Below are 23,479 nucleotides of genomic sequence, written 5' to 3' on the forward strand. Positions count from 1 at the left end.
GTGACAATGTCAGTAGGCCGGTAGTGGTGGTGATGGTGGTGGTGGTGGTGGTGGTGGTGGTGGTGGTGGTGGTCGAGTCAGAGTCATGCCATCAGGGGGTTAGAAATAAATGCTACCAACCGTACAGCTGATGTTCGTTCGATCAATACGGGGCGTTGCGGCACGGAACGCTCTAGAGTAACGTCACGTGGCTTTAGCCCGTCCCATTCTGAGAGAGTCTCTCCGGACAAATCGCATATCCAGTACGCTACTCCACACTTTTCCGAGGTTAACTTTCATTATCCATGAATTTGAGATGAATCACGCGACAAATTTTTCAACGGATAATCGTTTAATAAGACTTCCCACTTCTTACACGACTACGATCCTTCGTCATCATCTTCTCCGATAAATACCATTCAACTCGAAAGGAATACATAGATGGATAGATAGATAGAGATAGGATAGATAAATAGATAGATAGATAGATAGATAGATAGATAGATAGATAGAGGGAAACTGAAAGAGGTAAAGATAGATAGATAGAGAGAGAGAGAAAGAGAGAGAGAGAGAGAGAAAAGTGCCGGAAATCCTCAACGAGTTATGCCGCACCCTCTCTCTCTCTCTCTCTCTCTCTCTCACACTCCCTCTCTCTCACACTCCCTCTCTCTCTCTCTTTCTCTCTCTTTTTCTCTTTCTCTCTTACAACTCTAAAAACATCCACATTCCTAGATCGTTTCAAACGGCTTTCTTCACGATTTTTTTTGTTTCTTTGTTTTTACCACTTCCTCCCTTTTTTACATCACTCTTCTTTGCCCTTTTTACTCGATTACAATGGATCACTCTCTCACTCTCTAAGCCAACGTAATATGTTCTCCCAACTTACCCAACGGATGATTTTTCTTTTCTTCCTTTTTCCTTTTTTCCTTCTTTCTTTTTCTTTTTTCTTTTTTGCATTCTTTTTTTCTTTTTTTGTATTCTTTTCTTTTTTTCTAACACTATCACTACGTTTCTTTGAAATTTCTAAGTGACTTTTTCTCAATGAATCGTTTTCGTGATTTTTTTTCTTTTTTCTTTTTTTTCTTTTTTTTTTTTTCTTACTGAATAAATATTCTAAAATCGAATTAATCGTATTTTTATTACGTAACTGGTAATACATGAAAATTGTTGCTCCTTTTTAATATGAAAAAACAACGATTTAACTTCGATATTTTTAACCCACGCGCTCTGTCCAATTGAAAATTGTTATTATTATTATTATTATTATTATTATTTTTATTATCACTTCTTCCGTGAAAAGGAGAAAGATTGAACTACTTGTTTAACGTAGAATAATCGTTAAGTATTTGGAAATACATTTCTCCTTTTTTTTTTTTTTTTTTTTTTTTTCTTATTTTCTTTTCTTCTTGTTTTTCAAATCATTACTATTTCAATGAACTTAATGATTTTGTTTAAAACTCGAGTTTGTGTCTTTGTGCAAACGTTACAAATTGCAATTAGGAAAGAGTGAAAAATAAAAACGTTAACGTTAACGCGAATCCTTCTAATCATAAGATTTTTTTTTTTAATTAAACGAATAAAACGACGACAAGAGCTGATTCATCGAAACGATTAGAAAATTCATAAACGAAGAAAGAAATAAATCTAAATCTTTGAACGAACGAACGAACGAATGAACACGTTCACGCGTATTAGGATTAGCAAACTATATGTATATGGAAAATTAACGATGGTTTAGCGTCACCAGACGTACCGACGCCAGAGAGTTAACGACCTTCGCGCATATAGCGCCGTTGAATATCTAGGACACAAACGCGTTACATTTTCACCAACGCAATTCGTATCGGTGACAACGATAAGCGAGAACTCCGATTAAGAAACTACTAACTCTATTAGAAATAACACTTTGTGACGACGCTCGCGTTAATCTTTTAAGTCCCTTTAATGTATCAGGGAACAAAATCACCTTTGGCCACTTTTTTCTATGATCATAAAAAAAGAAGAAGAAAAAAATGGTCACTTTTTTCTTTCTCTTTCTTTTCTTTTTTCTTTTTTTTTCTTTTTTTTTTTTTTTTTCTTTTTTTTTTCTTCCACATGTAGGTACATCGAATTTTTAAATTTATTCAAAAGACTTTATAATGGACGTACAAAAATTGTTTTTTTTTTTTTTTTTTTTTTTTTTTTTTTAAGAACAAAAATGTATTAATTTTCGCGAATAATTTTATTTTTTTTTTTTTTGCCCCTTTTTCTTTCCAGAGTAATATCATAATTTTTATTATCATCGAGAGAAATACTATATATTCTCGTTTTTAAATCGATACTCGAATATTCCTTTCGTGTTTCATTTTTTCTTATGTTGTTTCTATCGTTTTCTTTTCTTTGCGATCGAATGTAAATTTTGCAAAATTCTACGTAATATACGAGATAAAAAATATCACCAAATTCTACATAATACGATATATTATTATTACATTTCGTTTATCATCGAAATTCTATCGTTTATTTTATCAATTTTTTTTAATTCCTTCCCGTTAACAATAACATACGTTTACTTTGAAGATTTCTCTATCAAGAGACTTCTCTTTATCCGCGAAACTTTTCAGATACTGGTTAGATTTCTGATAATCGATTGATCGTTCGATACTCTTGAAGAATAACTCGAGTCGACGATTTTCTTCGACTTTTCAAGAAATACGAATCTTTATTTCGTCGATTTTGATCTATGAGTAAGTCGTGTCTCAGTTCTGCGGTTCTCAAGTATAGCTTGTTAATCGCGTCGTGACACGGTTAGTTCACGGAATCACGCAAAGCCGAGAAAGGCGTACACTCTTTCTATACTGAGAGAATAGGTTACGGGCAAGGGTGCGGTAAAATTGGTGCGGAAAAATCGGAAAGAAAAGCATGTCACTAGGACATATTCGTTATTTTCTTTCTATTCTCTTTTCTATCTTATTTATTTATTTATAATTTTTTTTTTGTTTTTTTTTTTTATTAACATACATGTATCTAATTTAAATAAATTATATGCAGCTCTCTTTTTTTTTTTTTTTTTTTTTTTTTTATAATAATAATAACAAAAATATAGAAAATATTATATGCAGCATTTTTTTTTTTTTAAAACAATATAATGATAAATCGTTTGTAGTATTGTATTATGAAAAATATTTAACGAATTATGTACGATCTAATTTTTCTTACACGCAATTTTATATTAGCGTAATTCTGATATCAATAAAATTATATATCTTTTTTGTCAAACGTTTGTTTAACTTTTTTTTGTTAAACATTATCATTGACTAATATTACTTAAAAAGACACTTTCTAGTAAAGTTGTGTACTATCTTAGATATTCAATATTTTTATCATAAGTGATATTATTCGTTGTTTCGAAATATTTTCCAAAAAAAAAAAAGATATATATATAAGAAAAACAAATAAATAAATAACGATACGTAACTCTAACGCTTATTGTCATATTATTGTGATACGATTTAAATAAGATAATAATTCAACTAAAACCTCCAATGGTCGATTCATATTTATATCCATCGCGTGAATCCTCGTTCTTGTTTTATTGGAATGAATTTTGCATAAATCGATACGTCCAACTAATACCGCTCGTAATTCTTATATAAAAATCTAGTACTCTAAAAGAAACCATAGATATTTTTCGTATAATACATTATTCGTAATTTACTATATATATATATATATATCCTTTTCTTTTTTTATACTATTTACATTCTTCTAATAAACCACAGATATACTTCTTATATATTAATACCACATAATACACACCATAGATATCTCTTGTATATTAAATTCTTCTGATACATGATATATATATATGTATATATATATTTTTATACTATCTTTTCTTGTAATATATTACATATATATTTATCATATACTATTTTCTCACACCAGGTATAACCTACATATTCTTTGTATATTACGTATATATTATAACATATTTCTTGTAATATGGATACTATATTAATAATTTTTATATACTATTTTCCAGTAGTATATATATATTCTGTATAGAAACTACATACTCATTTAACCACTTGCAATGGAAAGACGTGCCACGCACGTCGAGATGCTTCTGTTACCGGAACGTGAGCGACGTGTTACACACGTCGTCGGACGATTGTTGCAAAAAAAAAAAAAAAAGAAAAAGAAAAAATTACGTGCGTGGCACGTCAACCGTGAATTTCTTTGCACCGTAGGTGGTTAAAAAAATCTGTAAAGTCCTGATAATAAAAAAAAAAAAAAAAGCAGAATTCGTAGAAAAAAAAGTAAAGAAAAATTTACCTTAACGTGAGATATGTGGCTGGTCGCAATGGACGAGGCAGGTTGTTGCTGTTCGTTGTGTAGGTTTTCCTTCCTCCTTCAACTTTTACGAACTCTCATCTTCACTTCGCGACTCTCTTCATCCGCTAGCTCGAGTAGAAGACTCTACTTCAGTACTTCATAGCTACTTCAGCATCGACGAGCACTAATCGTCATCTGAAAAGAATATTACCAAGGCTAAACCTTTCAGGTTGAACTTATCAATGTTAACATTAATCCATCCAACTATATTTCTATCTATTTTTTGTTCTCTCAGAATTCCTATCTATCTATCTATATATATATATATATAGGAAACCATTCTGAAACGGCTAAAGAAATATAATCGCATTTCACGGATACTCGATTAGTACAGTAACGTCGTTGTAAATAACAATTTAGGTCATTTAAAAATCCTGACAAAAAGAGTGTCAGAGGTGTAATGAAATGTAATGATATCAAGAGGGACCAACCAAATGTCGTGTCATTTAGAATGTAAGAAATATAACGTGTGTCATTAAAGTTGAGACAAAAAGATATATATATATATACATAGAGAGAGAGAGAGAGAGAGAGAGAGAGAGAGAGAGAGAGAGAGAGAGAGAGAGAGAGAGAAGAGCAAAAGAGAAAGAGAGAGAAATTTAGTGATCTTAGTAATTACATCGTACAACTAATAGACGGTAAGAGACATTGGTCGTGGCAAGAATGTCGTCTCAATTTTAATTTTTTTTCGAGATATTCTCTCTCTCTCTCTCTCTCTCTCTCTCTCTCTCTCTCTCTTTCTCTCTCTTTATTAAAATATCCAAGTGCATATTAGAAAAAAAAATAAAATAAAATAAAATAAAAAAAAAAATTAAAAAAAAAAAAAAAATAATTAAAGGAAGAAAGATAGAAAGAAAGAAATATATAGAAAAATAAAGAAAAGAAAGAAAAAAAAAAACATCGAAAATTATTTTTCTCCTCGGAATAAGACTTTTATCTCCCATTGTTTTCATATAATCACAACAGTAATAATACACACATAATATATATATATATATATAGCTCGTAACACATTTGGAATTTGACCCTCCTTTAATATAACATAAGAAATAGTTGTATAGTAACAAGCGACAAGTGGCAGATGCTATTTGCCACGGTCGTTGAATTAGCCAAGTAATCGTTTTCCGTATAAGTTTTCTCTTTCGTCTGTGATACACACAGGAAAAGTCTGACATGGGTGCTTACACGTCAAGAAGAAAAAAGAAAAGAAAAAAGAAAAGAAAAAAGAAGAAAGAAGAGAAAAAAAAAAAGAAATAGACTTACTAACTTACACACTCACACACACACACACACACACACACACACACACATATATATACACACACACATACATACATTGAACAATTCACTTTGAAAGAATATTATTGAAAATGGAACAGATTAAAACGAAAGTTTCTTACACGTGGCATTCACCTAATCGCGTGTTACTATCCCCTTATAAAAGCGACATCGCGTAAAATCCCTTCATCCCTTTATCGTTTACACCCTTTTCAACATACACCCTTTTAATTCCTAGCTAAATCCCTCAATGTAATATAAATAAATGTGCATTGAATGTATACACACATGCACATAAACAAACACACGCGAACACATACGCTATCGTACGTATACAAATTTCATTCATTGTTATTACGCTTCACACGTTTTTGTATTTTTTTCTTTTTTTCTTCTTTTTCTTATATTTTGATTTTCATCTTTCTTCGAGAACTCGCAGGTTACACAAAACAAAATACCTCTGTTCCGTTATAATCTTTAAATCGTAAGAAAAAAAAAAAAAATAAAAAAAATAAAAAAAATAAAAAAAAAATTTTTTTGATAATCGACATAAGCTTTCTTGTTTCTGAGGGATTCACAAACGCGAGAAAGAATCGAGTTTCAACCTTGACCTCGATTCGTAACCACAACCTTTCGAATACATCCAACTGTAAAGGGTGATCACGTTATATAAATCGATTTTTATTTTTTTCTTTTCCTTTTTTTTTTTTAAGTAAAAACAAATTCAATTTTTTTTTTTTCTTCTTAGATTGGATAACGAAAAAAATTATTCTACGAAATACTTTAAAGTGGGACGTCAAAATGAACTACGTCCTACATTTTTGATCGTCGTTTTGAACTTTCGAAGATAATAAAGCGATTCTCTCTCTCTCTCTCTCTCTCTCTCTCTTTCTCTCTCTCTCTATCTTTTTATTTTTCTCTTTACTTTTCTCTCTCGTTTAATGCTCGACTGTTCGGCTAAAGCTTTCTCCAGTTCGGCGATGCGCACTTTTTCGTGAGAGTTACTCGATAAGAGAAAAAGAGAGAGAGATAGAGAGAGAGAGAGAGATAGAGAGAGAGAGAGAGAGAAAGACAGAGAGAGAGAGAGAGAGAGAAAAAGGGAAAATAGGAAACGAGAAAAGCATTCAGTTCTTTTTCCGTTTAACATGGAATACGAGTACCGAGAAAAGTCCGCTAATGCTATTCGATTGCAGTTTTCTCCGCGAAACGAGCGAAACTATTGCATGAACAAACAATTCAGTTATGCAACTTCGCAAAAAATAATACATTTTTGGTTCATCCAATTGACCTGCGAATATTCAATATTAAATTTCATTTCTTCAATTTTCTCTGTTTTTACCTTATGTGTGTATATATATATAAATATATATACACATACATATATAGACAAAGAAAGAAAGAGAGAGAGAGAGAGAGAGAGAGAGAGAGAGAGAGAGAGAGAGAGAGAAAGATAAAGAGATAGAGATAGAGAGATAGATAGTGAGAAAAGGCTTCATTTAAGTTTCACCGAAATCTCAATTCCTGAAACTCTTAAACGTAATTCTCACATACACACACATGCACACACATACACATATACATACATATATACACATAAATAAAGCACACACGCAGGCTGAGCTATTAAACGTGTTTATTACTCAGTTCCATGTGAAACGTAAAACTTTTGCAACTTAGTAATTCGTAGTTCGGACGTCGTAATACGAATTTCTCTACTTCTATGATAACACGAGTGAACGCACGACGACGTTCGAATAACAATGGCAAATGTTGTACGTACATACGATGTATGTGGTTACTATAATGGGCAACGTATACTATTACGCAGGAAACGTCCGTTCGTTTCTATGAGAAACCTACCCCTCATATTTTTCAAACGGATAAACAATAAAAGCTTGACAGACACGTTCATTTAAAAAGAAAGAGGACAGCCGTTTATACGCGACAAAACTTTCTTTTTCTTTCAATATAATATGTGTGTGTGTGTGTGTATGTGGCTAATATATATATATATATATTTATATAGGATGAGAAGAAAACATTTAAACAGAAATATCTGGCCATTCTTATAATAGTAATTTAAAGTTTTTGTCTTAGAAATTGTGACAGAAAAAATTTATCATACTTTCTGCAATAAAAATTTATGAATAGAAAAAGTATTATTGTTTCTTTATTTTTATTGTCTTTTTTGTTTGTTTCTCTTTTTTTTTTAAGGTAAATTTTTTTTTTTTTTTTTTTTTTTTTTTTGAAGTAAAAGGAAATTATTCAAAATTTTTTCCAATAAAAAGTGAGAAAGAAAGGCATTATCTTTTTCTCTGAAATATTTTGCAAATTTGCTATCTTGTAAATTATAAAATTTCTTCCTTATCATATAATATATAGTTATACGTATATATATATATATATATATATATATATATATATATGTACACACACACATATGTATATATATAAAAATATGATAAATGAATCTTCTTTTCCCATGTTTAATTCCTAAATTTACAGATGAAAGTAGGTCAACAGGATGAAATTAAGTCGAATAGTCTATCTCGCAACGAAAACTTCCAACCAGCTTACGTAAATTAATGATTAGATTCAACATCTCCGATACTATATATATACATATATATATATATATATATATATATATATATATATATCATAATAATAATCATCGTCGTTGTTATTGTCGTCATAAGAATAATAAAAATAATAATAATGGTCTCCTATTAATTTTTTTCTCTCTCTGTCTCTCTCTCTCTCTCTCTCTCTCTCTCTCTCTCTCTCTCTCTCTCTCTCTCTCTCTCTCTCTCTCTCTCATTTATTTTCACGATGAATCACAATTCGAATAATAAAATTCGTCTAAATGTTAATGAAATAGACTTTAAAGAATCTACTTTAAGAATTGAATTATTTACGAATTATTCATGAATAATTTCTTACAAGACAACGATTATTCGAATAATTTGTAAAGACCATTATTGCGTCATTAGTCCGATAAGTACGTTTCAAATAATTTTACGCTACGAGTACAAACGTCATATCATTTTTAATGATTATACACCATTATAATTAGAGAAACAACAGAAGCGTCATTAATTTCATAACTTAATTAATTCGTATAGTTGACAAGGTCCTTCATATGGATGTCCTTACGTGCAAACAGGTTCTCGTGCAAGTCTTTCGTGTACTTACATATTAAATCAACTTACACACATGATATATATTTATATATATATTTATATATATATATATGTTGACATTTATCAGGATATTATACATGTTCCATGATGAATGTCTAGGAAAGTGTCACGAACGAACAGCGAATGAACGGTGGGTGGGAGGGAGGGAGGGAGGGAGGGTATCCCTTCTAGCGATCGACAAAATTATGTGTTTAGAAGGAGAACGACGAACGAAGACAAACACGAACGAATGACAACGTCCACCAGCAATGTTCGCTCGTTCGTTTGTTCGTTCGTTTGTTCGTTCATTTGTTCGTTCGTTTGTTCGTTCGTTTGTTCGTTCGTTTTATTGATCGAATATAACATTTTTTTCCTCTCGAATCGTTCATTTTTATCTTAAACAGTTTTTATTAACATATACGTATTTACGTGATTTTGTGTGTGTGTGTATGTGTGTATGTGTGTATGTGTGTGTGTGTAAAACGGAGTTATTTTTCTTAAGCGTTACAAATGGATTTCTCTTATTAAAATGATTAAACATAATGTGATGTAAATATCTCAATAATGATTTCACGTAAATCATAAATAAGAAATATGCATGACTATTTCTAATGCATTTGTCTGATTTTAATTAGGAAGGTTGGAGAAAAGGAAAAGAAAAAAGAAAAATCTAGGTCGTTACGTACAGTACGTACCTACTTTCGATGTAGTCAACATGTAACAATTAAAAATGGGCCACCCAGTATAACGAATCGTTGGAAGGAGAAGAGTCCGTCCAATTTATTTCGGTTCTTTCGTCGATCTTAATTTGATTTCATTTTCTAATGAACCTAACTCATTTCCTAACACATACGAATGAAAAGATAGAAAAGAGAGTGAGAGAGAGATAGAGAGAGAGAGTGAGAAAGAGAGAGAGAGGAATCGAAAGAGAGAGAGAGGAATCGAAAGAGAGAGAAAGAGAGAAAGAGAGAGAGAGAGAGAGAGAGAGAGAGAGAGAGAGAGAGAGAGAGAGAGAGAAAGAGAAAGAGAGAGAGAGATAGTGAAGGACGTCCGATGCATAATACATAGTATCGTTCAAGGACATCCGCATCGTTCTAGTGTAGGTAGGTTGATAGGTGGCAGATAAATATAGTCGATTCAGAAAAGGAATCTTCTTCGCAAAAAGGATACACCTATGTCTTTCTATATCTGTATATGTGTCTATGTATGTATGTGTGTATCAGTGAGAGAGCTTTATCGTAATTAAGAATCGTAATAAGTGAAATGCCATAACGGCAAGGATATAATTACTTTTAAACCAATTTTCTCCATTCTGAAAAATCGAAGGGAGTATTTTATATTTTCCATTTGTTTTTATATTTTCTTCTTCTTCTTCTTCTTCTTCTTCCTTTACCGTTTTTTTTTTCTTTTTTTTTTTATATCGAAAAAAAAAATAAATAAAAAGAAAAAAAAGATAAAAATATATGAAAAGTTTTTCTTTAACAATAGCACAAACGACAAAGAAGATTGAATAAGAACGGATAATAACTTTTCGTAGTTTCGTTCGAATTATAAGTTTCACAATAAGTCGATTCCTCAAAATGTAAGGAAAAAGAGAACAACAATAGCATTAAAACGAGATAAAAGAGATCCGATTTAGTTTCATCCTATAATAGGTTTATCCCTTTTCGCTTTAATTCTTCCTATTTGTTATCCCTCCACTCATTTTTTTTTCTTTTTTTTTTTTTAATCTATCTCGAAATTATCACTTTATAAATCCAATCTAGATTTTGTATATTAATAATTTCAACGAAATTTGCAATAATCGTTAAAGATTTATCTACCGTACTTATTTCTAATGTTTTATTTTCTTATTTCTTTTTTTTATTTTTTTATTTTCTTATTTTTTTTTATGCTTCAAATATATACTATTACATTTTAATACGTTAACACGAAGTTTCGTTTTAATAGATTTTATTTTCACTTCAACGTGTTAATAAATTGTATTTTTTTTTTTTTTACTTTCTTTCTTTTTCTTTTCCCTTGAATTAATACATTTTCATCAGACATAATAATTTCATTATGTTACACGATATCGAGCTATTTATTTATTTATTTTTTTTTTTTTTTATTTATTTATTTAAAAGGTTTTTTAATTACCCATAAAATTTTTTCGGTTTAATTTAAAACAATAATATAATTTTACCTCAATGACATATGTCATGTAACTTTGTAAGATCATATATTCATACGTACATAAATATATCCTGTATTTTATTAAATTTTATCTCATTTTTTTTATCACTTAAAGGTTTGACAATTAAAAAGCTTATATCCAATGTAAAATAACTATACTAATATAATTTATTATCCAAATTTATTTCATGTAATTTTTGGATAGACATAAACAAAAAAAAAAAAAAAAAAAAAACAAAAATAAAAGAAAAAAAAAAAAGATTGTCATATAGAGATTTAAATTAAATAATCAGAATAATTATTTTCTCCTTCTGCTTTTGTTTAAGAAAATAAGATTATCTCAACTGTGAGATTTGAGTTACATATATACATACATAGATACACACATACATACATATATATATATATATACATATATATATTCAAGCCCTTCACACCAAGTTCTCACACATTTTGTCTCCTATCTTATTGTCCACGATCTTCTCAGCGTGAAATTTTGGTTTCATGGACTCAAGCACAGCAGAAATATCGTATAAAAGAAGCTGACGAAAGAAATCTTGCTTATTCGGAAAATGCCATGTTTTCTGCTTTCGCATTTACGCTCTTTAATAACGACGTTTGCGAGGACGTCGTTAAAAAACAAATAAAAATAAAAATAAAAATAAAAATAAAAATAAAAATAAAAATAAAAATAAAAATAAAAATAAAAATAAAAATAAAAGAAATAAACGAAGTGGAAGAAAATAAAAAGAAAAAGAAAAAGAAAAAAAGAAGAAAGAAAAGTTGTCACTTTTCTTGCCATTATATCTCCTTAGAAATATTATTTATTGAATATTATTTGTTATAATATAAAAAATAAAAAAAAAAATAAAAAAAAATAAAAAAAAAACAGAGAAAAGGAATTTAAAAAAATAAAAAAAAAATAAAAAAAAACAGAAAAGGAATTTAAAAAAAAGAATCTAATTTCGAAGGATTCTAATTATAATCCTCTAAATGCACTTAATAACTCTCAATGTACGCACTCGATCTAACGTTTTGTTACCTTGGCACCATTTTCTAAGCTCGCGATTATGCGATTGAAACGTACGTACGTACATACGTACTTCGTACGAAGTTACGAATCTCAAATATTACACACTAACAATAACTATCTATAATTAAATTTTTGTTATGTCTAATGAAAAATTATGTAATGTGAAACTTATAATACGATTTATATCAATATAATTATATTATATTAAATATAATTATACTTTTACTATACAAAATATATTTATATCTTTTCTCTCTTTCTCTATCTATCTATCTATCTATCTAAATTAATTTATAATTGGTATAATTATACTATATTAAATCAATTTATAATTAGTATAAATATACTTATATTAAATTAACTTATACTTATCTGATTAATGTAATTATACTATATCAGATATAACTTATATTTAACAAGTATTAACTTTCGAGATAAAAATTAACTTTGATACATTTATATATATATAAAAAAAAAAAAAAGAAAAAAAAAAAAAAAAAAAAAATCATAAAGATAGATACATTATATGTATATGATTGTGCGATTTTGAAATTGTTACATGACTTTATAAAGTGTTTACGAATGTAACACACCTATGACAAGGATATAAAATTAAAAAAAGTCTGAACAAGTAAACAAAAAAAAAAAAAGAAAAAAGAAATTAAAGGTAAAAGATACATGTACATACATACGTACAGAGGGAAAAGACACTACTTCAAAATGTCCTTCGTTTGTAATATTAATCTTAGCTTCTTAGCTAGTGAAGTACAATCATCTTGACCTTCTTGCAAAACAAAAAGGAAAAGAGGGGAGGGTAGGGGAGGGGAGGGAATAAAAGAAAAAGAAAGAAAATAATATGAACGATCGTAAATATCGTAAATGAAGATATAAGAAAAAAAAAAAAAAAAAGAATAAATAAAAAAATATAAAAAGAAAATAAACACGTCGAGAAAATGAATACATTAGATAAATAAAACGAAGACAAAGAGAGGAATAGAAGTAAAAGTATAAATAGATAGATAAATAAATAAAAATACATTTCTTTTTTATATTCGTAAATATCGAAACTATCCAAAAGAATAAAATGAAATAGAATAAAATAAGATAAAATATAATGAAGTAAAAGAAAAAAATTTTCGATATATCGAATCAAGCTGAAAAACGAACAATACATCGTAAAATAAGAGAGACAGAGAGAAAAAGAGATAGAGAGAGAAACAAAAAAAAAAAAAAAACAAAACAAAAACAAAAGTAAATGAATCAAAATCAAATCAAATCAATTGAAATTAAACGATAAAACTAATATAGGCTTTTACTCGAAATAGGCTCGAATTAAACTAAAAACGAGGTGTAAAACTATAAACAATCAATCACAAACGAGTAAACATATTTTCAGGTCATTTTATTTTTAATCTGAAAAATGTCAACCAACTCGAAATAATATCCCGAGCGAATAACACTCGGGTGTTCGTTTAATCGTACGTTTGGTTTGCACAAAGAGATACGCGATAGTCTGGAAAAAAATATTGAGAGAATAGTATTAGTGTACTCATATGAAAGAGAGAGAGAGAGAGAAAGAGAGAGAAAGAGAGAGAAAGAGAAAGAAGGAGTAAAGAGTTCCATTTATTTTTCACCTCGCTACGCAAAATCGATCGTTACCTCACGGCCTCTGCTAACGCTCATAAACGCAATCACGAATTTTTACTGCAACCTTCACCTAACTAAACTGAGCCACGAGACTATGGAATGAATAATATCAGATTTAAATCTTTATTCCCGTGCGAATAACGAAACGTAAGTTCTCCCCTTACCACTTTTCTTTTACCACCCACAGATTCTTTCATAATAATCGACTTTAATTCGAGTACGTTCCTTTATTCGAAAATACAAATGAAAATTTAAAAGGACAAAATGGGAATATAGGAAGGTGCACAAAATTTATATACATACACACAATAACATACACACAAACACACACACATATATATATATATATCATATATTGGAGCAATTGTTCCCATTATTTTTACCATTGAATAATTTCTGAAATTACAAATGCAGACGATAAAGCAATGAAAAATTAATTAACAATTTTCCAGGTCATTTTTTCCGAACCATTTACTTGATCATAATTGATATTGCTATATAATTAATAATCAAATCAATAGACACCGGTGATCCTTTTATTGTATGTACTTTATAATATTAAATTTAATAAAAAATTTTTAAAATTTTTAAAATTAAAAAAATAAAAAAAAGAAAAAAAGAAAAAAGAACAAATTTGATATGTATACGATGATCCTGCAAAGAGTTGATATTATCATAATTTTAATAATCGTTCGATCGAATAAGAATTAATTGTCATTTTTTAACGATAGGCCTTTTATCAATCATGTTTGACATAGATATGTACAAGTATCATTTAATTATCTGATTACTAATCAAATATGTATATATATATATATATATATATATATATATTTAATAGTATATGTAACGCGTATGTGTATATGATAAGTGATAACAAAAGATAAATTTTTTATGTTCGCTTCGTGCATGCATTCATGCGACAAAACTCGGTGATGTTGTGAAAAAAGAAAAAAAAAATAAAGAAAGAAAGAAAGAAAGAAAGAAAGACAAACAGAAAAAGAAAAAAAAACAAATAAATAAATAAATAAATAAATAATTTATTGATAGATGTTATCGATGAAACGAGTCGATTCGATGATTGATTTCTTGTTTTTTTTTTTTTATCGTTTCATACTCGATCGTGTATCAATCAATCGATATCAATTATAGAATAAATATTCTATCTGTTATTACGTTAGGCGCATACCGATATATTTGATTTTTATTTTCACATTTATATATAGGGAATGTGTAAATGTACGACGAATGAGAGACGTGACACGAGAGAACATTTGAAACTCAATACCTTTTGTTTTATCAACATGAGAAAAAGAAAATAAATATAAAATGTAATCAAATAAAATAAAGTAAAATATATAAAACATACTAGGAATATAAAACAACGATGAGAACGATAAATAATTATCATTCGAATGATCGATCTCCGCGAGTGAAAAGAGGACAACACTTCTCTATTTATATAACGAATATTATCACGAAACGTATATTATCCACATCTATATATATATATATATATATGTATTATATAGATTAACGTATATACTATCTCCATGAGATTACGCGAAAATTGTTCAGATAAGATCATCAGGATCCGACAAGAATATGTTCAAACAAAATGTGACGACAATTACGTACACGAATTATCGATCGTACGTATGTACACATGATCGATATAATTATCGATTTCTAAATTCGTTCTAAATTCATTCGATGGAACATAACTTGAGCGTATTTCCAACGAAAAAAGTTTTTAAAGGAAAAAAAAAAAAAAGTGAGATAAACGGTGACGTATGAATTTTCCGCCATTGTTGTTGTCGTCGTCGTCGTCGTCGTCGTCGTGGTCGTCGTCGTCGATCTTTTTGGTACAAAATTAAATTAGAATTTAGTGCCAAAGGCTAGTCCTTGTCCTCGTCGTTGTCGTTGGTAAGGATGAAAGCTGGTCGATTGGAACGTTATTTATAGTTCATCGGTACTTTACGTCGTTGTTAAAGACTCATTGTCTGCATATATTTTATTAAGAGGAGCCACCATCCACGACAAGTGCACCCTTGACTCTCTCTCTCTCTCTCTCTCTCTTTCTTTCTCTCTCTTTCTCTCTCTGAACGAGCCGATATTGAAACGGATAGACGTCGAGACCCTAGGATATTCTCGGCATTCGAATAATAGTCTCGTTTAACCAACGTATCTCTCCCTCTCTCTCTCTCTTTTTCTCTTTCTCTCTCTCTCTCTCTCTCTCTCTCTCTTTGATTACTCTTTCTATAGAAGAAAAAGTAATAAAAAAAGAATTAAAAAGAAAGAAATAAAGGAAAAAAGAAACTATTCTCTTCATAAATATCTAGCAATATTTACGTTCGTGATATGAATACTAAATAATAAAAGTAAGTTGATTAACATCGAACTTAATTACAAATCTAATTATGGATAAGGTATTAATAATAATAATAATAATAATAATAATAAAAAGTAATATATCATAAATATATGAATTAAATAACTTATTGAAATATTACTTAATTAATAATGATGATAATAATAAAAATAAAAATGTATAAATGTCAAATTGGATTACAGATTTTATTTTGATATATATATATATACAGATTTAATTAATAATAAAAATTATTAAATATATCGCAAAATAAATTAAAAATGTAATCAATCGATATATGTATGTTTAATCCTTTATGGAAATAAAAATTTTATTAACAAATATCAAAGTAGAATTAACTCGAGCAAATTATGAAAATATTTAATAAATAATAAAAATTGTAATCAATATAAATAACGAAATATATTATAAATCGTAATCATTGATACTTAATTAATAATGAGAAAATATATATATATATATATATATATATATTTTATAAATAACGATGTAGATTACCGATTTAACTACGAATATATTTTTAGAATAATAATGTACAAATGATTGATTGAAATTATCAATCGTGGCTCAATGATATCGATCGATTGATACACAATCGAGAACGAAACGACGAGAAAAAAAAATACGCATTACATATACTATTAAATATGTGTGTGCGCGTGTGTGTATATGTATTTGATTAGTAATTAAATAATTAAATGATACTTGTACATACCTATGTTAAACTTGATCGATAAAATGTTTACCGTTAATAAACGATAATCAATTCTTATTCGATCGAACACAATTATTAAAATTATGATAATATCGACTTCTCGCACGATCATCGTATACATATCAAAATTCTTTTTTTTTTTTTTTTTTTTTTTTTTTTTTTTTTTTTTTTTTTTTTTTTAGATTTAAAATTATGAAGTGCATACAATATGCATCGTACAATATAAAAGGATCATCGCTGTCATTTTATAATAATAACGAATTAAATAATAATCAAAATGTATATCGTTTATCATATTTAAATGTCTAAAATGTCTAAGAAATTTGTTGTCTCACCTACGAACATGTTTGAATAAAATCTGTTCCAGTGTGACGACGAAAAGATGGTTCAAGGCAAATCTACACTTTGTCGTGACCGTGACACGGTAGTATCTTCTTGTGCCAGCTAGACGTTAAATGCAATCGGTGTAAAGGCCAGATTTTTACTTGCTGTAATAGTTCGTCCTTCCTATTCGATTATTTCGCATAAATGATAATAATTTAATTAATTGGAAGAAACAAAATTTATGATGGCATGATAATAGTATTAATATTAAATTAATACTAATAATACTAATAATATTATTAATAGTAATTATGAATTTCGTCGTGCCTGTTTGTTTGTTTGTTTACCTTTTGTTCTTGTTCTCTATTTATGTACGGTATATACACTTCAAATTCGCATTATCAATCGATCGATCTATATTTATTAATGATAAGAACGGACAGACGAAATAATCAATTAATTTTCTTGACCGATTGGAATAATTAATTAATCAAGATAAAGACGATCATCTCGTTCTCGAATTAATTTCAAACGGATAAGATTAAACGTACGCGCAAATTTGTTATCTTCAAAGAAAAAAGTTAATCGACAATTTTATAATTATTTTATAAAGATTATCAAATGTACAAGTTCGTTTGAAATTAGAATGTCCGTGAATGTGCGTAAGTTACGTTTAATTATTTTGACGTGACTTATATGAATAATATTTACAATGGTAAAAAGAAAAAGAGTGAAAAATTGAACGATCGAAGGATCAGAATTATACGAACGAAAAAATAATAACAATAATATCGATCGATTATTATGTTTTCTTTTTGTCGTTTCATTCTTCGAACATTACGCGTATACATCATCGTTTCTAACGTTCCAATTATATCTTAGCACGAATTCGTTCTTAAATAATCGTCCGCTTATATCTAAATGAGTTCGAGTTCAAACAAAGGAAGAAGAAGAAAAAAAAAGGAAAAGAAAAAAAAAAAAAAAAAAAAAAGAAAAAAAGAAGAAAGAAAAAAGAAGAAAAATAACGAGTTTGATTTTTAATGAACACGATGATCGAAGTAAAAGCGCTTAACGTCACGCTTTCTAGCTCGCGTTTTACGTTTATTGGTGTGTATGTCCCCGACCTTTGCGACGACGTTCCTCTGAACACACAGAGAAATATCTCGGAAGCTTATCGATAACGTTTGATATCTATCGACGTTTGGAATTTCCGGAACTTCTCGTGTTCGTATTTTCTATAAACGTGACGATCGTATCTTTCTAAAGTATGATCCTACTATTATACACTTTATGTATGTATGTATGTATGTGTGTGTGTACATATATATATATGTGTGTATGTATTATGTATTTAGCTATATATATATATATATATATGTATATACGTGTGTATCTATTTACATACCTACAAATGTATGTTTATATCGGATCTCCCAACTTTCTTCCTCGGAGGTTGCCGAAAGACTGATCTCTTACAACATTCGACAAAACGTAAATAACATAGGATATACGTAGATGTCTAAGAGGTTATATGAAAACAAGTAAACATTGTAATAAGATTTGCTTTCTATACATCGGCCAATAAATAATATCAAAATTCTCATCCTCTTTTAATATAATAATATTTTATATATATATATATATCTGTGCGTGTGTGTGTGTGTATATATATATATATATATTTAAATTATTGTAATTTAATTAATTAATTAATTTATTTAATTACTAATTTTATAATGAACATTTTTGAAATAATCTTGACATTACTTAAACATATATATTATGTACTATTATAATATACGTACGTTTATGTTAGTCGATAGGTACTATATGGTATTTTATATTTAAATAAAAAAAACACGCTGAATCTTTTTTGAGTTTTAAAAATATTAAAAAATTAATTGAAAAGCGTTGGCATTAATTATGCTTAAATATTCCTTACGTATGCTTACATTGTAAAAGCGATAATAAGTAATGTCGGTGAAGTGTCTTTTTCTTTTCTTTTCTTTTCTTTTCTATTTTTTTTTTTTTTTCGTCGATCAATAAATCGTAGCCACGTATACAACTTAACAATAACAGATTTAGATTTAATTTGAAGAACAATACTTGCAAAGTAATAGAGCAAAAGTAGATAATGTATTCGTGATTAATCGTATAAAATTAATTATTATCAATTACATTGTATATTGAATGAAAACTCGAGATATTCTACCTGCCGTTAATATAGAAAATCTTTATAGGAAATTCTCATGATCCGTACGATTTGATTTTACAATAACGATAATTATTATCAATAAAATTTAGCTTTAATTTTAATACCGCACAAATCGATTTACATCGATCGTATAACACAAACGAACATATTATATCATTGCAATTACCACAAAATGAAATTGCGATGAAATACATTTCTATGTATTAATTTATTAATACGTATGTACGTACAATGTACAATGTATTACTATGTATAATGTACTATGTACAGTGTACATGTATATAGTTTCGTAAGTAACAACTCGTTCCAATTTTGATTCGGGTTTACGGAAAGAGGTTAATAACCCACTTTCAAGGCCTCCGGCTTCTTGTTTTATCTGCGCCCGTTTAAAAGCTTCTATGTACCGCCGACGTTGAAAAGCAGACGAGAATGAGAGACCAGAAGGACAAGATCGTTTCATTATCCCAGTAATTGTTGCACGTTCTTTCGTCTACATTCCCAGCCCATCCAGTAAGATAAAAAACAGTATTTGCATAAAATTAAACGACTATGGTATACCATTCCAATTCTTGTTAACTTTATATCGACATTTTTATGAACGGAAAATTTGAAAGAAAAAAAGAAAGAAAGAAAGAAAGAAAAAAATTATATAAAAATGTTAATACGAGTTAATGATCGTTGTAACAAACAAAACAGAAGAAGAAAAAAAACAACGTTCAAAAAGTTGACTGATTATTAGTATTTTTTTCATTTTTAATTTTTTTTTTTTTTTTTTTTTTTTTCATCGAAATTTCTTCCTATCAAAGATAAAGAAAATAAGACATTATGAAAATATAGATAATGAAGATCAAGGGAGAATCGTAAAGTAAATGCAAAAGATAAAAATTTAAGATGTTCATTAATTTTTAATAAATTTTTTTATCGAAATTCATACGAATCTAAAGTTACAAATGAGAAAGGAAAAAATATATTTGTGCATTTGGAAAAAAAGAAATGATCGACAAATAAAAAAGAAAGAAATAAGAGAAAGAAGGAAAGAGAGAGAGAGAGAGAGAGAGAGAGAGAGAGAGAATCGTTGGCTAGTAAATAAAGTAATAAAAAACTACGTCAAAGAAATTAATTGAAAATAAATTTTTTCCAGAGGTACGTGCGTTCGAGATACATACGAGAAATATTTTGTGCGAATGAATTTGCACGGTGGTTCGTGTATCGTGCATTGTGTAAATTTAAACGAAAAAAAAAAGAAAAAAAAAAGAAAAGAAAAGAAAATTATTAGAAAAAAAAAAAAAGAAAAGAAAATTATTAGAAAAAAAAAAAAAAAAAAGAAAAAAAATAACAACAGGAATAGAAAAACACGAGATCTCATCGTTCGGAGAACTGTCCTATCTAGAAAACAATAAACTTTCATATATATATATATATATATAGATATATATATATATATATATATATATATATATCTTTCTATTTTTTTATTTGTTTTTTCTCTACGTACGTGTGTGTACATGTAATACATATATGTATATTAACGAACGTAATATCGTTTGGTATCGATACATTTTATATATAACAAGATCGTCGATGGTCGAACGTGATGTGCGTACCTGCCTGATCGTGACACGCTTATTTCAATATTTTAAATTTCATTTGTCAACGAGATATAAATTCGATTGTCATTTAAACATACATATATGTATACATCTGCGTATAAATAATCCATAGTAATCGTAATACATATTAAATGACATTTAATTGATATCCTACATTAAAATTTACTTTGTACTGAATGCGTATAATACGTAAGAACAAAAAAAGAAAATTAAATCTACCAAGATACCTTATTATTACTATTATTATTATTATTATTATTATTATTATTATTATTATTATTATTATTACTATTATTATTATTAGTGACCAATCGTGATTAAAGATATTCCAAAATAAAGATAAGATTTCTTTCTTGTTCTTATTGTCTCTATTTTTTTTTTTTTTACACGAACAATAAGAATAGGTATCGTAATCGTATGCATACGTAAATGTCATCAATATGAATGAGTTTTTGATACAATTGAACTTCGAATGGCTGATGCTTCCTTATCGAGTGCCTCTTTGTCATGAGCTAACAAAGTTTCTCTTCAATTTAATCCCCGATATCGTTCTTTGTTTTATTCAAATTCTTGATACGTTTACCCTTTCTCTCTCTCTCTCTATCTCTCTCTCTCTCTCTTGCCATATAACACACACACACACAAAAGGGCTTCAAATGCAATTACAATTTACATCTTGCATCGAAAAATATAAATGAGTATGAATCCGACTATGATCAGTGCATTTCCATAATATCATACTATACCGTCTTATATCATACGTCGAAATGACACCAATATTATCAAACGTTTGTTTAAATTATCGACCGCAGTAAAAAATTTTTTTTATCTAAAGTCGTAACCTCAATGACAAACGAATAAAAAAAAAAATTGTATTGAAATCTATTCGAACACATTTTCCAATATATTTAATAATATAACAGGTGAAGAAGTTTATTAACGAGAACTAAAGTCATATATGTCTAATTAAAAATATACAATCAATAGATTTCATTCGACAATAAAAATATATCTATATATGTACATATATCTTGCGTATATATATTAAAAGTATTGTCAATAAAAAAAAAAAAATCGATCGAATTACATAAAACGTTTCATTGTAAATCCATGACGAAAATAACAAATAACATCTTGTAAATTATAATCTTCTGCCTTTTTTTTTTTTTTTTTTTTTTTTTTTTTTTTTTTTTTTTTTTAATATATTACGTATCTATAATACGTAATGCGAACTGTACGAATAATAGTATTAGATTTTTTATTTTGATTCATTGCATGAACAAAGATTGCTCAGTACTGTCTAACCAAAACCCAAGAGAAAGAAGGAAAGAGAGAGAGAGAGAGAGAGAGAGAGAAAGAGAGAGAGAGAGAGAGGAGAGAGAGAAGGAAAGAAAGACAGTAGCTATAAATGTTCGAGAGATTGGTTTCGATTCGCGATCGTATTAATGCATAGGAGAATGCAATCAGTACTAATTACTAGTTGCCATATGTGAGTATTCAAGCTAGCTACACGAGACAATATTATAGGAGAACTACATCGAACTAATTTCCATCGATTTCTCTAATGCTTATTCATATATCGATTACACTCTCTCTCTCTCTCTCTCTCTATACATATATATATAAATATATATATATATATATATATATAAAATATATGTATTTGAGAAATAGCAGTATTAAAATCTAATATATATTATATTATATATACACATACATACACATATAATATACACATATATATATAATTATATTATAACTATATAAGAGTATATAGAATGTAATAGTACTATGTTACTAATAGTATTATTAGTACCATTATATATAATAATACTTTACAAAGATACATCTATAGACAAATTCTACGAATCTTTAAATTATATTTGATTGAAAAAAAAAGAGAGAGAGAGAGGGAGAGAGAGAAAAAAAAGAAAACGAAACGATATAAGATAAAAACAAATTTAATTCTCATTCCTTTGAAAAATCTTCATCGTTATCGACATTCGATACTTATCAAATACTTATTAATACCTTCAATCTCATTTTCTAAATATAGAAATATAATTAATTATTATCATAACCGACGATAATTAACTAACCAGTTATATTAAGTTATCGACAGACAAACTCGCATATTCATTACGATTTCTGAAAGGAAGTGGGCTTTAACCTTAAAGACAATAGCTTTTGTAAGCTTATCTCGAACGTCCTTCGTGTATACTCGTAATAATCTCGGCATATACATATTGCAAAGAGTTATAACGATCCCGTTGAGAATTGCCACGATATAACTCGCTCTCTCTCTATTTCTCGTTCTTCTATATCGTTCAACTAATAGAAATTATAAGTGAAATGATTTAAGAGGCTCGACGTTATAACGATAAAACTCCCAAGATGAAAGATTCAACGGAATAGAACTTTAATGATTTAAAAAAAAAAAAAAAAAAAAAAAAAATATATATATATATAAAAGAATCGAATTATTATCCCCACAATTTATTCGTTTTCTGTTTCTTGTTTTATTATTATTATTGTTATTGTTATTGTTATTG

The 23,479-nt window shown here is 28.2% G+C and overlaps 1 protein-coding gene across 29 annotated transcripts in view; it reads right to left on the reverse strand.

The window, feature by feature from the left end:
* The window catches only part of pHCl-1 (pH-sensitive chloride channel 1), a 100,844-nt gene that overhangs the window by 53,526 nt on the left and 23,839 nt on the right, over positions 1 to 23,479 (reverse strand). For 26 of the 29 annotated variants that reach the window (XM_085659929.1, XM_085659925.1, XM_085659923.1 and 23 more), the window contains one exon: positions 4,297 to 4,491. The gene's annotated coding sequence lies outside the window, so the exon portion shown is untranslated. Of the gene's footprint in view, positions 1 to 4,296; positions 4,492 to 9,511; positions 9,533 to 17,113; positions 17,286 to 18,507; positions 18,639 to 23,479 lie in introns of those variants that run through there. The other 3 variants (XM_085659926.1, XM_085659927.1, XM_085659928.1) reach the window with 3 other exon arrangements.

The sequence above is a fragment of the Vespa mandarinia genome, chromosome 10, assembly GCF_050613455.1.
Source record: "Vespa mandarinia isolate Hongniang chromosome 10, ASM5061345v1, whole genome shotgun sequence".
Classification (NCBI taxonomy): domain Eukaryota; kingdom Metazoa; phylum Arthropoda; class Insecta; order Hymenoptera; family Vespidae; genus Vespa; species Vespa mandarinia.